This window comes from Vulpes lagopus, chromosome 3 (assembly GCF_018345385.1).
Source record: "Vulpes lagopus strain Blue_001 chromosome 3, ASM1834538v1, whole genome shotgun sequence".
NCBI classification, from domain to species: Eukaryota; Metazoa; Chordata; class Mammalia; order Carnivora; family Canidae; genus Vulpes; species Vulpes lagopus.
In genome coordinates, this window is record NC_054826.1 from 118,921,405 (window position 1) to 118,938,811 (window position 17,407).

At 42.7% G+C, this 17,407-nt stretch overlaps 1 protein-coding gene across 2 annotated transcripts in view; it reads right to left on the reverse strand.

Annotated features, from left to right (window-relative positions):
- SHISA9 (shisa family member 9) overlaps positions 1-17,407 on the reverse strand; it is a 277,053-nt gene that overhangs the window by 86,118 nt on the left and 173,528 nt on the right. The gene's annotated exons all lie outside the window — the stretch shown is intronic.

Consider the following 17,407-nt stretch of genomic DNA (forward strand, 5'->3'; position numbering starts at 1 on the left):
CCAATGTGTGCCCCCGACTCTTGATTTCAGCTAAGATCTCAAGGTTATGAGATTGAGCCTGATGTCCTGCTCTGCACTCAGCAGAGTATGAAGCCTGCTTGTCCCTCTCCCTCCCCTCCCCCTGCCCTGCTCTCTCTCTCTCAAATAAATAAAATCTTTTAAAAAAATAAATAAATCTGCCTCATTCAGTCTCTAGATACTGGATGCTCTGGGAAGATTAAGTGATGATACAGCTCTCTAGAGCTGAGGCAAACCTTGAAGAAACGAGTAGCTACAGACACTCTGCTGACCACATTCCTTATAGCTGGACAGCAAGTCCTTCTTTAAAGGAGGATGCAGACATTTGACCGGGGCGTTACAATTTATGACATTTTCATATCTATTATGACTTTTGCTCCTTGCCACCCAGATGCGATCACAGTATGCCATAGTAGATTCCACAGTTGTTCAAAATATTTGCTGTCCTACTTTTCACGGTGGAAGAAGTAATTCCTGTTCCATTGATATTGTGATCAGTTATGTGACTTGCATTGGCCAATGAGATATAAGTGAAAGTAATGTGTACCAGTCCTGAGCAGAATCTTAAAGGGCCACTTTTGATGCACTGACATCTTCTCTCCTTTCTTTTTTCCTCTACTAAGAGTCCAGATGTTCTACACGGGAGCTGCTCCTTCAGCATGGGTTCCTGAGTAAAGGGCCAAAACTGTAGGCTCTCCACAATGGACAGCTTTGTGAGAGAGATAGAGACCTGTATTGTTTCACATAACTTTGCCCAGATTAACTAAAACACCTCCCATCACCTATAAGACATAAAGCTCAAGCTTCCCAACAAGGCTTTATACCACCCAACCTCTGCCCATCTTTCTACTCTCATCTCTCACCAGGCCTCACCTTGCTTTGCTCTAACTATATCAAACCCATTTCCCTTCTTGAAAAACTCCTACCCCCTCTCCAAGCTTTAGCTAAAATAGTCTCTCATCTATGTGATTTTTCCCTCACTCCCTTTCCTTAAGCAGAAACAACTCCTTCAATCTTTCCCATTGGCCTGGGTAGAAACTATTTTGTTAGATCCTGCCCAGTGCCTAGTACACTGTCAGGGACTCAGCAGGTGGTCAATAAATATTTGGCGGAATAAATCACAATGTATACCCAGGTGTTAATGTGTACCAGGCACTGTAATAAGTGCTTGATGTAGATTATTTAACTTTCACCAATATTCCCTATTTTAAAAATGGGAAAACTAAGGCCCAGAAAGGTTAAGTAACTAGTTTGTGTTTTAAGTGACAAAAGCAGGCAGTCTAATTCTGCAGCACGCTTCTTAAGCACTGTGCTATCTGTACCAATCCACATGTGCCCAGATTCTAACACAGTTTCTTACACATAGCAGACACTCCATACATGGAAGTAGTGGTGTATTGGAGATCTATCCCTAGTGCAGGCAGAGGGAGTACAATGATTGTAATAAATTTGAAAGCAATAATAAAATCAATGAAAATCTGGTCTTATTTATATTATCACCATACACTAGCAGTTCTAAACAATGTCACTGATAAAACATTCTTCCCTGCCACGGTGGATCATTTCCATGCCCCAACCCCTTATTACAGCACTGAATGGTCATTAAATGAATGAATGAACTGACTGATAGAATTGTGGGTAATATGAATGATGGAGATGTAACAGTTGACAGAGAACAAGCCCATTATCTCCATGACTTTCAATTAAAGCAAAGCCAGTAGCCTAGGTTGACATGTTGTCTCCCTTGGGTGATGGGCGAGTATTGGGGTGGGGGGGGGAACAAGCCAGCCCAACTGGATGGGCCTGGCATTATGGAAAGGATGAAAATCATCCATTTTGTAAATCCAAAGATACCACCCAGCAACCTGAGGCCTGGGGACAGAGAAATATCTCACCTTGGTCATCCTCCCTAGGCCAGTGACCAGAGCTGCAGAGAAGCAAATAAAATTCAGGAAAGAATCTGGAACCTGCATTTATATAGGCACCATTGGGCAATGACCCAAATTTTTATAGCCTGCTGCTCAGCAAAGTATCATTCTGACAGGAAAAAGAGAAATGAAAATCCTGGACATTCCTTTTGAGTAAGTTCTATTTCTTGGGCCTTTGATGATAATGTTTTTGGACACTTTATCATAACAGAGAATGGCAGTGTCAGTATTTCTACCTTTCCACATCCGTGTAGAATTCCCTAATATTTGGTAAAATCAAAATCCAGAAAAATACAGCATCTGTTTAAACAAATCTCACCTAGCCCTGTAATCCCAATCTGGAGGACTGCTCAGTTAATTGGTCTACATGCCTGTGTCTTTGACTAGGTTGTGAGTTTCTGGAATATGGAGATACTCTCTCATTCCCCTAGAAACAAAAGTAGCCTTTGGTTTGTTGAGTGAATAAAGGATGACTTTGTTTCTTTCCATCGTGGTCTGACCTGGTGAATGCTCTCTTCGGATGCCTTCCCCCAAGTGATTGACTCCATCACACAGAATGTCTTCCCCATTCATGGAGAGGAGAGGATCTAGAGATCTGGATCTAGAGACTTATCCATGGGATAAGTCCCAAAACATTTTATTTCAATCAGAAATGCCTCCCACAGGCTGCTCACTTTCTCTCCAAAGTGTTTGCCAATGATCTTTGGGTTGATCACATCAGTGAGAGGGGCTCAATGAAGGGTTAATGGCTTTCAGGACTTTTTCTTAACACCTGTTAATTTCTCTCTTTATGAGGAGAGGACATATCAGAATTTGCCAAACCATAGTGAGGAAGAAGCAATCACATTAGAGCAGTGGTTCTCGGCTGGGGGAGATTTTGCCCCCAAGGACCCAAGGGACATTTGGTAATGTCTGGGCACATTTTTGGTTATTAACAACCAAAAGGGGGAGGATGCTGCTGCTGAATCTAGTGAGTAGAGGTCAGGGGTGCTTCTAAAAGTCCTCCAGTGGAGAGAACTTACCTCCTTGCTACGTAGTCAAGAATTCTCAGCTGCAAATGTCACTAACACCAAAGGTAAGAAACTGCATTATAGGCATTGGAGGTTAGAAGCAGTAAAGGTATGAAGTCACACATTCCACCATTTTGGGGAAAATAATAGTAATGATAATGATAACCAGCAGCAATAGCAGTAAACACCTACTGGGTGGCAGACACTCTTGTAAGTATTTTTATACTTAACTGTTTTAATCCTCATCCAACTATTTCCAACTCCTCGAAGTCCCCTTCAAGGCAGGAACTGTTACTATCCCCATTTTACTAATGTGGACACTGGGGCACCCAAAGTCACCCAGCTGGTGAGTGTCAGAGCTGCTACTGCCACAACTGCCTGACCCTAAATCTGTATTCTTTCTTTTTAATTGTATTTAAATTCAATTTAATTAACATATCGTGCATCGTTAGCTTCAGAAGTAGAATTTAGAGAGTCATCGGTTGCATAGAACACCCAGTGCTCATTCCATCAAGGACCCTCCTTAATCCTTAACCACTCTGGTGAACTGAAAATCAGAGACAATTTCAGTTCTGGCTTTTAAGTTCATTTCTTTAGGAAAGAGACAGAACTCAAGAAAGCAAAGCACTTGCCCTTCTTTAGGATTTTGTGGATGGAAGATATCAGGGCTAAAGACTGAGCAGTGATTAATATCTGCAATTGTGAGAGACAAATGGCAAACCCACGAGTCTGAGATGAGGCTCTATGCCCGCCATGGCAGCTAATGAGGGAGACTGGTGTAGTGGAAAGAACATTATGTCAGGAAGCAAAAAAATGTGGATTTGGGGTACAGCTCTGCCACAAATATGTTGTGGCTTTGAGCAAGTAAATTTAAACTCTCCAGCCTGATTTGCCCTTTCTGGTATTTTCTATATTTTCCATGTGAGCTCTTCTCATGGTTGTATAGAGCAGGAGTTGACAAACTGTGGCACGTAGGCCCAATCTGGCTGTCTCCTGTTTTTGTCAACAAACTTTTATTGGGACATGGCCGTACCCATCTTTTACATAATGTCTATGGCTTTTTTTAGGCTACCATGGAAGAGCTGAGTAGTAGCAATAGAGATTATGTCTACACAGCACAAAATATTTACTACTTAGTCCTTTACAAAAAAAGTTGTCGAGCCCTAGTGTGGAAGTATCTGTGTAGATTTTCTTTCTAAATCTGTGGAGTAGGAAAATAAAAATGAGTCTGTGCTACAAACTACTCTAACCTATCAGGATGCTCTAATGAAATCACCTATGTGAAAGTACTTCGAAAAAGTACTAAGAAATATATGAATCATACCATTATTACTTATACATTTATTGTGTAATATATAATTATATATAAACAAGAATTATATTTAAAATTATGAAAATAAAAAAAAATAAAATTAAAAAAAATAAAATTATGAAAATATATATTATTATATTATAATACATAATATATATTAGTATTCAGATGATGGGGGTGCAATGTGACATAGTAGAAAATGAACAAACAAAAGCCAAATAGCATGAGATTTGAAATCAAGCACACCTGAAGTTGAATCTAAGTCCACCCAACTATTCCTATCATGATTTGGAGTAGTTATTAAATTCCTCAAGCATCATTTCCTTACCTGCGGATAAGATTATTAAACTGGGGAAGAGAAATAATGCACAATGGGGCTAATGACACTTCATTCCTAAGTTTGCTGGGAGGGTGAAAAAAGATATACAAATGCATTCAATTATTTATGCATTTGTCCATTGAATATGTCGCATGAATGCTCCACTAGGTATCAGGAGTTGTGCCAATCACCAGATGTACAGCTATGCTCAGAAAGCCACAGTCCCTGCACCTTAGTACCTACAGTCTAGTGGGATAGACAGGCCTTGAAATTTCAGCACATAAAAGTTCAATGATAATTCTGAGGGCTGTTCAAATTAAGTAGTAATGGCCACAGTCATGGCTAATGGCATGACTGCTACAAAGAGATGATAATTTTTCAAAGACACAAGAAATCACCCAGGTTCTCAGTTGTGAGAAACCTTTGAGGGGCAGTGGGGGATTCACAAAACTGGAAGATCTGAACTCAGGGAAGGGAAAAGGAAAGCACAGCACTGTATAGATCTGAGCACAGGGTAGGATGGGAGTAAGAGATGGCAAAGGGAGAGAAAGAAGGATGTGAAAAAGGTAGTCACAGAGGTCAGATTTGCCCTACTGAGCATCATAGGATCAGCGGGAACACTATACACCCACCAGCAATATTTCCTTCTCTTGTAGAAAGCAGCCCCTCTAAGTCCCTCCAAAGAAACAATGCAGATGCAAACACACATCAAAACACAATCACACTTGGGTACATGGGGGCAGAGGATGTATGCATTTTTATTAAACTGGTTTCCTTTTCTTCCTGAGAAGATAGCTACACCATATCTACCAGCCTTCCTTGGAATTAGGTATAGCCACGCAACACTTCTGGCTAATGGAACCTTGGTAGAAGTTATGTTTGCCCCTCACAGCCTATCCTCATAAAAGCCTCCCATCTAGTTCCCCAACTTGCACTCTCCCCTAGTCTGCTGGGCTCAGTGGAGCACTTCAGGGCCCTAAGAGAATAGCAGGGCCAGAGGAAAGAAGGATCATGGATCCCTGCCTGACTGCATGGAGCAGAGCTCCCTATGATATGAACAAGAAATGAACTTTGACCATATTCATGCACTGTGAGCTTGGGGTTGTTTTTCTCCTTTACAGCCCTAATTAGTACATACAAGTATCTTATTTTCCCTTTGTACATTTACTGCCACCAGAATGGAAGCTTCGTGAAGACAAGAACTCTGTCTTCTCATTCACACTTATGTCTAGAATTGTGTGACATTAACAAGAAGGTCGGAAAACATTTACAGACAAAAAAATATTGGTAGGTTGAGGACAAGATAATGTCAAGCAGTGACCCAGGGTCATTGGAAGAGAAGAGATAAAAGCTGATACAACACAGCTCTTCTGTAAACAGTAAAGTTCTGTACAGATTGCAGAAGTGGGGTTTGTTTTCCATCATTGCAGAAGTGGGTTTGTAGATGCACAGGCATATTATGCATACAGGCATAGCCACAGTGAATTCTTACAACATTGTAGTGTAGACATGAGCACACAGACATGCCACAGTTGAATTCTTTTAGCATGATAGGAACCAAAAATGATCACGTACTCAAAAGAATCAGGATCTCCCTGTGTCCATGTGGGCCCATGTCTGTCTCCCATTGGGACGTAAGCTAGATTCATACATCAGGCTTAGGCTTTAGACCCAGGTAATCTGGGAATAAATAAGAATGCTAATTTAAAGTCATCAAGTTCTTTGTATCTGCCTAGCACTGTGATAAGAGTGTTATGTATGTCCCATGATACTTAATTCTCTTATCCACCCTACATGGTAGGTATTATTGCTATCCTCATTTTATAAATTGAGTAAGTTCAGGCTTAGAAAGGTGCAGGAATGTGTTGAAGGCCACCTAGCCAGAGGGGCTTCCTAGATGCTTACCTGAGGCATGTGCCTTCACCCCTTCACTACTGTGTCTTCATCTGTAAAATGGGAGCAACAACACACATCTGACAAGTCTGTTAGAAGGATAAAATTAAATCCGACAGTGCATCTAGAATTCCCTGTGGATCATCTGACACTGAAGAGCTCAGAAATATACCACCTTCCTTCCCTACACTTCCCTTCATTTGCCCAGGAGAGCCATTTTGTCCTAGGCAAGGTTCTGAGCTCCAAAAGCCAGAAGCAAGCGGAGGCCAAGTCCCCAGATGACTCCGCCACCAGGGCCAGCCAGTGTGCACCAAACCCTTAATCGTATTTAAACTCTGTCTGGGCACCTAATTATCTTAATGATGCAGAATTCAAAATAGCACAGTCTGTGTGCACCCCAAGAAAGGTCCCGTTCACAGACATGGGCCTATCGAGCCAGAGAAAAGAGTCTAATAAAAGAATTTAACAATTACAGTACTTAGAACAGGAAAGGCGGACAGGTCATCATTGGAAGCTGGGTTCTCCCTGAGATCCCTCCCTCCCGTCTGAGCTTTCTTGGGATATTTCCACCTCTTCTGTTTGGACTCCCCCTGCTTCAGGGGCCATGACTCTTTCATTGTTGATTATGTGGTTTAATTCTCACAACTATGTCAGGTAGACATGACAAGCCCATTTCACAGACAAAGGGACTGAGCCCTGGAGAAAGTTGGGTCTTTGGAACAAAACTCCAGAAGCTCACCCTGTAGCCCAGTGTCCTGGGATACCGATCACATTGACAGCCTGAGTCCATGTCTTGCACTCTTGAACTCTTCTAGAGGTGGCCTGATGAGTCTTCTTTTCCATTTCTTCTTCCTCTCCCCTCTCTTCTTGCTTCCTCCCTCCCTTCCTACCTAACTTACTTTTCTTCTTAATTTTATTCTTTCATTCCTTGACTTCTTAGTTTTTCTCTTTCCTCCCCTTCTTACCTTGATTCCTTCTCTCTGTCCTTCCATCCCTTTCTTTCTCTCCCTTCCTTCTCTCTTTCTCTCTTCCCCTCTCTCATGCTCTCTCACTCTCACTGTATTAACTACCTATTCTTTGCCTGGTCTCATACAAGACATCAGGAACACACAGATCCATTAGACATGTCTCTGCTCTCAGGGAACTCACATTCAGCTGGGATGGGGGGACAGACAGCAAAACAGACACCACAGTAGTGAGGTTAAATATTATTATGAAGAAATCAGAGCTAGCTGTAGGAGCATGGATGAGGGTCCCAGGGAAGGCTTTCACCTCAAGGCAGCCTCTACATCACTGTCTAAATTTCTGCCTAAGTGCAAGATGTCACCATCCTCACAGATGGGGCTGAAAAGACTCTGTCAACCTCTTTAGATCGTTCTCAATTTGTGCAGTAAGACACCTAAGAGCTTGCCAATGGCTAGAGTATGCCATGGAATTCCTCACAGCCTGTCAATTTCAAATAGGGGCTGGCCATTGCTGGGATAGTGGAAGAAGGTAGTCTGCTACCCACCTATTCTCCATCACAGGTAATGGTCAATAGCCAGGTAATATTAGACCTCAACAAGCGGATGCCCAATATTAGCCTCAGAGTTGATCAGTGCTCAATGCTCATGAGAACAGATTAATGAATAATAAACACATAAATATTGCTATTGTTCCAGCATATTGAGAAATACTTGAATATGCTACTGTATAAGTTTAAGGCACACAGCTTGATGGTTTGATTTACATAGATTATGAAATGATGACCACAGTAGGTTCAGCTAACATCCATGTTCTCATATAGATACAATAAAAAGAAAGAAAAAAAATCTTTTTGTGATGAGGACTCTTTAAGATCTGCTCTCTTAACTTTCCTGTATATCATATACCAGCATTAACTATGGTCACTGTGTTGTACATTACATCCCCAGGACTCATATCTTATAACTGGCAGTTTGTAGCTTTTGACCACCTTTAGCAATTCACCCCACCCCCCACCCCCCCTCCACCCCCACTGCCGCCTCTGGTAACCACAAATCTGATCTCCAGAAGAAAGTGTCAGTGTTGAGGATAGGACATTAGAAATTACCAGGCAGACCAGCAAAAGAAAAAAGATTGAAAAAGATTGAAGAAAGCCTATAAGACACAGGACACAATGTAAAGAAACAATATTCATGTTATGAGAATTCCAGAAGAGAAAGGGAAAAGAATAGAAAATATATGCAAAGCAACAATGGCCAAAAAAAAATCCCTGAACCCAGGAAGAGCAATGGGTATCCAGATTCATGAGGTTTAAAGAACCCCAAGGAGGTTGAACTTATTTAGGGCTGCACCAAAACACATAATAAATAGTCAAAAGGCAAAGGCAAAAAATTTTTAAAGGAGCAAGAGGAAAGAGAGAAGTTACATACAAGGAAACACTCATGAGACCATTGGCAGATTTCTCAATATAAATATTTCTTAAACAGCATTCTTGTACCAGTCTGGGTGGTTTTTGCAACCACCAAGTGTCTCATGTTGAGGTAGTCTTGCATAGATGGGCTCAAGTATCTTATTTGGCGTCAAACAGATTTTGGTTTGTAACTGTAAGGTTCTGGATGGGAAATCTTAGTTCTTCCAGGCTCAATGTCTCATTTTTATAATGTAGATAATAACCTAGGTCATAGGACCGCTGGTCAAAATACAGCACAGTGTCTTCTCCATCATAAAATAAGAACAGGCAAATGATACTTATTTCTAAATATTATGACTGTAATTCATCAAAATGGTTCTGTGAGAGCCCTTCATTTATTAGGAACAGAGTAGAGACTTGAAGTTGAAGCCACCTACCTTGAGATTCACCACAAATGAAAAAGAGGCAGATTTTGAGACACCAACCTTCCATCCAGCACACCCCATCCCATCAGGGAAGTTATTGTCAGGAAATCAATGGTGAATTCTCATCTCAACGAGGTGGGATCCACCAGATTGTGGTGGATGCCAATGAATTCATGGTTTTATTAACCTGTCTGGAACTGATAGAATCTGAGGAGTGCTAGCCCTTCTCATCTCAGTATCCCCTGGAAAGTTACCAAGTAAACTGTAAGTAGTGAAAGACTCCAAATACTTCATGCTCCAACAGATCCAATCTTTCTTGAGCTTGAGGAACTGACACTATCTGTCTTCCCCTCTCCACCCTGGCTAATAACTTCGGTCATGTGGCACCCACTCTCCAAAGCCTTTCTTTTCTCTCAGCTTGAGAAAGCTCCAATTTGGTGATTGTTCATTATCCCTCCATTTAGACAATTTTCAACGCACAGTGGAACCTTTAAACAGTGTGAACAATGTTGTCAATCTTTCTGCATGCTGCCTCTGCCAGGCATTAAGAGGTAAATTGACTGCACAGCAGGAGGGGAATTAGGAACACAGTTTCCATTAATAGTTATAGGGGAAGCCAAGTGGGGCCTGAAGTTTGGTCATGGATGGGGGCGGGCATTAAAGACACCTGTCTACCAGGGGCTGGACTGAGTCTGAGTCAGTATTTGGAGCTCCCCAACAAGGCCTTTCCTCACCAGGGAGAGAATCCCTTAATGCAGGCCACAATAGGGTGGGTGGAAGAGAAGAGAAAAATCCATACCTTGAGGACCTGCTATATGCAAAGCACATCAATAGTGTTATCTCATGTCATCCTCAAAATAACACCAAGAGTTGGGAGCAGTATTTGTTTTGTGTGGATGAGAATGCAGAAGTAAAAACTCAAGTCACACAGCTCATGAGTGATGGAGCCAGGATCTGAAATGTGATCTATCCAGCTCCCAAAGTCCCATCGTTAGCAACCACTTTACTGTAAGAGGGACTTGCTTTCTAGAGTCTTCCTAATGTTTCTTTTGCCCAGACTGGGCTGCCTCCCCTGGAGGCAATTGGAGAATTAATAAGTTCACTATCTCTTGTTATCACACAAACTGAGGCCTTTGTCCATTTTCACTGGATTCAGCTTCTGCCAGCTGTGCTTATCATTCACCTCATACCTTTGTTGTTCCAACGATATTATCCACCCACCCTTACTTACTTACTTACGCCTTTCCTGTATTACTCAGAACAGCCACTTCTCTGCTCCATGAGTAGCTATCAAAGAAACAGCAAATAGGCCACTAATTCCTCATCCCACATGTATAACGGGCATCATTCATCAATTTCCCACCTAGCAGCAACTACCAACAGATCAGATGAGACACTCAAGCATAACTCTATCTGCCTTCCACAACCAGAGCCAAACACAACTCCTAAGTAAACCAGTGAATGTATCCTGTGCATAACAAAATTTCCTCTTTCTTGCCCCACTTGTCAAGAGCAGAAAACCAAACAGACTATATTCTAATGGGTACATTTACTTATCACATCTTTTATTTTTCTATCCCTGCACACTCTCTCAAAGATTTAAAACCCAGATATTCTAGTTCTCAAACCCCAGTCCTATCAACATTTGTTGGAATTATATGACCTTAGGCAGGTTGGCTCCTTCATCTATAAAATAGTTATGCTAATGTCATCCTCACAGCATTATTTGAGGATCAAATGAGAAAAAACACACAGAGCACCAAACATAATGCCTGGAAAATGGATAGTTCATTGATGCCGAATCGACAAAATGCCCAAACATCAGGGTATCTCTTTTTCCTCCACCTCCACCATCTGGCTTGTTTCCCATGTGATAGAGGCTTCTCTGTTCTGTTCCCTCCAGCATTTAGGAAGGACAGGACTCTCAAGTCAATCTGAGGATAACTGCTTGCCAAAGGCAGAAACAATTGCTGGCGTCTTGGCAAGAGATGGCCACATCTCAAAAGGACAATGGAAAACCTTTGGCTGAAAATTCTGCAGTGGCTGGTGGACCGCCCACAGCTGTACTGCACACAGATGCTGAACCTCCTCTCAAAACCAGGGTCAGTCCCAGCACATTTCTTCTTCTTTTTCAACAACAAAAGCATTGAGCCCTTACTATGGGCAGGGCACATGCTAGATCCACCGACCACCAGTCAATGCACTTTTTAATGTTATTTATTTATTTATTTATTTATTTATTTATTTATTTATTTAAGAGAGAGAGAGAGAGAGTAAGCATGTGCACATGAGTGGGGGTGGACAGGCAGAGGGAGAGAAGGAAAGAATCTGGAGCAGACTCTCTGTTGAGCTTGGAGTCCAAGGCAGGGCTCGATCTCTCCACCCTGAGATCTGACCTGAGCCAAAATTAAAAGTTAGACATTTAACTGACTGAGCCACCCAGGCACCCCTCCATGCATTTCTTTAATAAGCCACCTGCTGAAAAGATGAGAGTGACATCTGACATGAATCAAGAGCTTCCAGCATGCTGGGCACTGCAGTATTTTATGTGGACTTTCTCACTCAGTCCTCAGAGGATCATTTTACTAAATGGAAGGATGCCAAATACACCTGTTATATAGATCTGTTCTCTCTGTGTGTGTGTGTGTGTGTGTGTGTGTGTGTGTGTTTAATTTAGTGATTAATCACAAAAGTCATAATGTTTATTTTAAAACTTTTGAACAGGGCACCTGGGTGGCTCAATTGATTTAGCGTCTGCCTTCAACTCAGGTCATGATCCCAGGGTCCTGGGATCCCTGCTCAGTTGGGAGTCTGCTCTTCCTTCTCCCTATGCCCCTCTCCCCAACTCATGCCATCTCTCCCTACTCAAATAAATAAATAAAATCTTAAAAACATAGCTGAACAGCAGTGGACAAGATGTTAAAGAATTTCATGTGCTTAGCAAAGTGACTGTCCTATGGGTATTAAACACACAAATAAAAAGTGTCAACCCTCTTCCCTCCCTGACAGCATGATGGAATTAGCCCTGCCCTCTGTACTGACCCCCTGCAAGGAGGCAGCCTTCCCATGGCTAGGGGCAGCCTTGTTGTCTCTCTCTTCTTCTTGGCTATTCTCTTCCAGGGTTCTCTCTCTCTCAGCATTTTCCGCTCTCATAAATATTTGCAAAAAATCAGGCTGCTCTGTCTCATTGTGTTTTCACGCCTTGTTTTGCCACCTTCTTAGCAGAGCTGATTTGACATAAATATTTATGTGTAAAAATATGTTCCCTAGTCCCCGATGTTCTCTGCCCTACATACTATCATGGGGAGCATTGGGGCACTGCTTACATGGGGCCTCCCTGCAGCCTGGAGCAGTGCACAGCCACCGATTTCATCCTGGGTTGTGAGAAGAAGCAGATGTTGGATCTGTGACCCCCTGGTAACAACAGGTCCCCTGGTAACAAGTCCTCGGTGACAGGCCAAAGGGCTCCAAAGCTCTGCAACAGAATTTATTATAGACTGTCCTGTGGGAGTTCCCTCAGCAGCAGGAGCAACTCTGCTGTCAAACTAGCTTGGCCAAAACTAAAAAAATATGGTAGGGGTGCCTGGGTGCTTGGTGGGCTGGGCATCCAACTCTTGATTTTGGCTCAGGTCATGATCTTGGGGTCCTGGGATCGAGCCCCACATCAGGCTACTTGCTCAGCAAGGAGTATACTTGGAATTCTCTCTCCTTCTCCCTCTGCTCCTCCATCCCTCTCAAATAAATAAATCTTAAAAAAAAATACTGTAGATATATCTAATTGTATATCTGTACCCTTTCTTCCTTCCTTCAGTTCATTTCCAGCACTGCCCACAGACACACCTGCACCACACATCCCCTTCTATAGCCAATGACCATCATGCCATTTTTTAAAGATTTATTTATTTATTTTATGATGAGAGAGAGAGAGAGAGAGAGAGAGAGAGGCAGAGACACAGGAGGAGGGAGAAGCAGGCTCCACGCCGGGAGCCTGACGCGGGACTCGATCCTGGGACCCCAGGATCACGCCCTGGGCCAAAGGCAGGCACCAAACCTCTGAGCTACCCAGGGATCCCCCCATCATGCCATTTTTAAGGCCATGCCAGGTGTTGTCACCCATTCCCTCCTCACTTCTAGAAGGACACTGTCTTCATCCCTTCATATCTCCCTGTCATGTTCTTATCCCCCTTGGAGTGCGCTCCCCTCTTGCCAAGGTCACCCACCATCCTTCTTTCAAAAATGCCACTCCTGGCTATTATTGCTGTTGGAACAGGGCCTGCATAGTAGCTTAGCTCTCCTGCAATCTACAGCAGCAACAGGAGCAAGAGCAAACCATCAGCCTCCTTTTAATAGCACCGACCTGATAGAACCAGTTGGCCAAGGACTCCGTGTCTGCCTGAGCAGAGCACAAGACCCCCAGCCATAGTCATTTAGGGCTCTGATTGGGGTGGGGAAAGCTGATTTGGTTGGAGCCCAGTTCACCCCAGACTCCATGAGGACACTTTCCCTAAAGGAAACAATGCACAGAGATTTCTGTCCACACCTTTCAGAAGACTATAAAGACAGGCAGCTTACTTATAATTAATTTAATTAGTCATAATTAATGATGATTCTTAACAACCCATTGATAGTTATTACTTGAGGATTATATAATTATTTAATAGTATATGACATAATTATTACTAATTAATAATAAATACACATGTTACATTGGTAAGTGGATATGGGATATCAGCAATCTGTTAGTAGAAAAAGGCTCACAGACTGGGTCAAAAAATAAAGACCTAACCCTTATTTGTATGCCACGCTGAAACTGCATGATGGATTAGTAAAAAGTGCACTGTTTTCAAAGTCAGAAAACCTGGGTCCTAAAATCAATGGTACCATCTGAGGCCGTGTGACCTTGGGCACGGCAGCTCCTCTTGGCAAGCTTCTGGTTTCTCAGTTCCAAATGGGGGACCCGGCAATCTCCAGGGGAGGCTCACATGTGGTAAGGGATGGGCAAATGCGCTGTAACCTTCAGAATACTTCAGGCCCTGCTCCTCAGAGTGCGGTCGGAGAGCAGGCCGTGAAGACACAGCTGATGCAAGCCAGACTCTGAGCTATAAAGCTCTAGCGAGAACCCGGCCCTCTCGCTCACTAGCTGTCGGGCCCTGAGAAGCCAGTGAATTCCACTCAATCTCAATGTTCTTATATGTAAAATACAGGTGATATGTGGTATCTGCATCACAAACTCGTTATGAGGATTAGAGGTAACATAAAAGCTGTCAGAAACGATGAAGTTGTTATAACCACAGATACAGCTGAGATTAGAAAAATAAGAGAATATTATTTAAAAGTTTCACCCTAACTTAGAAATCTAGTGAAAATGGTCAACTTTTCAATCAAAATTTACATTACCCAACTGACCCAAGAGAAAGTAGAAAACCACAGTAGGCCAAAAGCCATATAAAAATTGAAGTCATTTCTGTGGTACTCTCTTTCAATTTTTCTGTAAGTTGAACATTTTTCAAAATTTCAAAATAAAGGCCAGGGTAAAAAAAAAAAACTCACAAAGAGGCACTAACCCAATTATTTTACAGCCAAGTGGTAGCAGATCTTTGACAAATAGAAAATTCCCATTTTAATCAGACTGTTCTGGAGCATAGGAAAGATGTGAGTTACCCCCAATCACGTTATTCCACTAGCACGATCTTGGTACCAAGACTGGACAGAGACTGTAAGGAATGAATTCAACCCAATCTGCCTTTCTGAACAAAATCCACACAAGAAAACCAATCTCCATTATAAACATAGATGCAAAACAAAACAAAACTTGTTTGTTTTTCAGGAAAAAAAACCCAGCTGGGGATCCCTGGGTGGCGCAGCGGTTTAGCGCCTGCCTTTGGCCCAGGGCGTGGTCCTGGAGACCAGGGATCGAATCCCACGTCGGGCTCCCGGTGCATGGAGCCTGCTTCTCCCTCTGCCTATGTGTCTCTGCCTCTCTCTCTCTTTCTGTGACTATCATAAATAAATAAAAATTAAAAAAAAAAAACAACTGAACTAATGCCCCTTAAATGCCTGGCACCTGCTCCCTCATTGGTCCTGATTAGTAAGATGTCATGACTTCCATGTAAGACAGGGAACACATCCTGGTACATGTGGTTATTATTCATCACTATCAAAAACACAACAATTTTGTTTCCATTCTTCTAGCCCTTCCAGCTTCTTCAAAGTGTTTTAACAAACGAAGCCAATGAAATGCAGAACTAAAAGAACTGAGCAGCCTTGGGAAAATGATGTGAATCTTACAAGTCTTGAAGGAAAAGTCAAATAATAAAAAATAAACGCTACCAACAAAAGTGAAAGAAGCCCACAAGCCACATATACACACACCAGAGCTTACTAATTAAGTTGGAACGGGGATAATGGGAAGAGGCATGTGGGAGTGAATGTCCACATTTCTCTCAAACGTTTTTCACAGTAATGAATTAAAAGATTACACTTCAGATTTCATTGCTGACAAATGAAGAAAAAGAAATGACTGTACTAGTTAAAAATATACAGTGACCAGTGGAAGAATTTTAAAAAAACAAACAAACAAACAAACAAAAAACCAGAAATCATGGAAGTAAGAGGAAGGGAGGAAAAAACCAAGGCCAAAAACTAGATCAGTGATTCCCAACCTTGGGTTTTCATTAGAATACCTGCGAATGGTTTTTAAAATCCTGATGCCTAAGCCACATGCTAGAGCAAATAAATCCATCCCCCAAGCAGGAGCCAGGCAGTCGAATTTGTTAAAGCTCTGTACGGGATTCCAGTGTGTGGCTAATGCAAGGAAGCACCACCAACTTATAATAAAGAACAAGAGCATCACCACCGAAGAATGAAGACAGAATTGATAATAAGCATGCAAGTTACATATGAAAGCAAAAAGCCTCTCAGGCTGGATCAAAATCCAAATCTGGCTTCCATTTGTATGTCCTAAGAAGCTGTGTGATGCCTTATTTAAAAGAGCACTGCATTCCAAGTCAGAAAACCTAGGTTCTAAAATCAAAGATAACCCTTTGAGGCTGTGTGACCTCGGACAAAGTCCCTGTCCTCTGCAAGATTTCTGGCATCACAGCCTGGCTATGTCCAGGGGAGGTTCAGCTATGGTAAGGAAGAGGCAAAAGTGCTCTGAACTTCAGAATACTAACGCTTTTTGCCTCCAAGTGTGGTCTGCACACCAGCAGCACTGGCATCCTCGAGGAGCTTGTAAGAAAAGCAGGATCTCTGAATCCACCCTGGCGCTACTGAATCAGTCCTCTGCATGGTAACCAGATCCCAGAGGTGATCCGGGTGCACTTCAATGTTGGAGAAGCAATGCTCCAGACGGCTATCCGGCCTTCCCCAGAGAGTCGGGGAGACAAGAATTATTGCCTGTTTTTGTTGTCTTATGCCCCTGTATGTGCCTCCCTCTCCTGAAATGCCCTCCCACATCCCTGTCGAGCTGACCCCTCTTTGATTTTGGGGGCACAGCTTAGATAAACTCCAGGAAAGACTCCCAGACACATCCCTGGCTGCTGGGTTACCTGACCTTCCTGGGCTTCCCCCTGGTCAACCTGCTGCATTGGTGGAGCTGTTGGTATCTGTGTCACATCCCAGCACTCTACTGTAACTTTTTAAGGGCATTTCAATAAGTGCCTGCAATATGCGAAAGGTGCTTGCATAACCAGAATTTAGCATAGAAACCACTTTTATTAGTTTCCAGTGGCTGCTGTAACAAATTACTACAATCCTGGTGCCTTAGAACAACAGAAATTCATTCTCTCACTGAATGCTAGCAGTGTAAAATCAAGGTGGCTCCAGGCCTGCTCTCCTTCAGAAGCTCTAGGGAAGGATCTGCCCCTGCCTCTTGCAGCCTTTGTGCCTCCAGGATCTCCCCTCTATGCTCACACTGCCTCCTCTGTGTGTCCTCTTCCAAGGACACTTGCCCCTGGAGGTAGGACTCATGCAGATAATCCAGGATGATCTCCTAATCTCAAGAACCTTCACTTTAACACACACGCAAAGACCTTTTTCTCCCCCCATATAAGTTTATATTCATAGGTTCTGGGCATTAGGACCTGGCTATATCTTCTTGATGGCCACTCTGCAGCCCACTTTACAA